Source organism: Rutidosis leptorrhynchoides, chromosome 11 (assembly GCF_046630445.1).
Source record: "Rutidosis leptorrhynchoides isolate AG116_Rl617_1_P2 chromosome 11, CSIRO_AGI_Rlap_v1, whole genome shotgun sequence".
Classification (NCBI taxonomy): Eukaryota; Viridiplantae; Streptophyta; class Magnoliopsida; order Asterales; family Asteraceae; genus Rutidosis; species Rutidosis leptorrhynchoides.
In genome coordinates this window covers 186,196,454-186,197,818 of record NC_092343.1, presented here as the reverse complement: position 1 = coordinate 186,197,818, position 1,365 = coordinate 186,196,454, and the positions used below count along the sequence as shown (strand labels likewise).

At 37.7% G+C, this 1,365-nt stretch overlaps 1 non-coding gene across 1 annotated transcript; it reads right to left on the bottom strand.

Moving 5' to 3' along the window:
- Positions 1-821: 821 nt before the first annotated feature.
- On the bottom strand, positions 822-928 carry LOC139879057 (small nucleolar RNA R71). Its single transcript, XR_011769910.1, has one exon. It is a non-coding gene; the product is annotated as a small nucleolar RNA R71 (small nucleolar RNA).
- Between the last annotated feature and the right edge of the window lie 437 nt (positions 929-1,365).

Below are 1,365 nucleotides of genomic sequence, written 5' to 3'. Positions count from 1 at the left end.
AGGGTCCTGGATACCTGCTGCATCTATTGGCTATTCGAAACGTGGGAAAAATCAGAAAAGTCTATTAATTTGATAACTTATATAATTTTTATTTTTATAACTAATAGGATATTCAGTGAATGCACCGAGCAAAACGTTCACCACCTTTTATACGTTCACCACCTGTAACTCGATCAAGACATCTAGCCAATATTGTCGCCGTTGATTTTTCCTTAGAATCATCATCCAGTCAACCAAGTACTCCAATTCAAATTTCCGATAATCCATTTTTTGAACCCGACCTCACAATTGACAACCCGAAGGATATTCAAGGACAATTCAGAGATCCTGAACCAATAATCATACCTCCGAAACCACAAATTATTCAACCAGAGATTGTCAAGGAAGAAACCATTAAATCAGAATCCTCTAGTGATTCGTATTCAACAATTTCAATTATGGAAGTAACTGAACCTCTAAGTATGGAAGACCGAATGAGAGCCACATGCACGGGCCAAGGTCACGCAATTATTAAGCCAGATATTAATGCACCAGATTATGAAATCAAAGGATAAATCCTACACATGGTAACTAATCAATGCCAATATAGTGGTACGCCAAAAGAAGATCCAAACAAACATCTTCGAACCTTTAATAGGATCTGTACTCTATTCAAAATCATAGAAGTTGAGGATGAACAGATCTATCTCATGTTATTTCCCTGGACTTTAAAGGGAGAAGCCAAAGATTGGTTAGAATCATTACCTGAAGGGGCGATTGATACATGGGACGTTTTAGTTGAAAAATATGTTAAACAATTCTTTCCGGCATCTAAATCCGTGAGACTTCAAGGAGAAATTGTTACGTTCGCGCAAAAGCCAAATGAAACGTTATATGAGGCATGGATAAGATTTGGAAAGTTGTTGAGAGGATGTCCGCAACATGGTTTAGACACTTATCAAATAGTACAAATATTCTACCAAGGATGCGACATTGCTACACGAAAAGACATCGACATAACAGCTGGTGGTTCCATTATGAAGAAAACCGCAACTGAAGCTTACAAAATTATTGATAACACAGCATCCCACTCACATGAGTGGCATAAAAAAAAAGATATCTTTCGTTCATCTAAAGCGGCTAGAGTCGATTCTAGCCATGACTTTGATTCTGTTTCTGCAAAAATAGATGCTTTCGAGAGACGAATGGAAAAGATGACTAAAGATATTCATGCAATACGAATCAGTTGTGAGCAATGTGGTGGACCACACTTAACGAAAGATTGTCACATCGAGCAAACGATGGAACAATGAGAGAATGTTTCCTACATGAACCAAAGGCCGAGAAATAATTATCAGAATAATTATCAACCGCCAAGGCCAAACT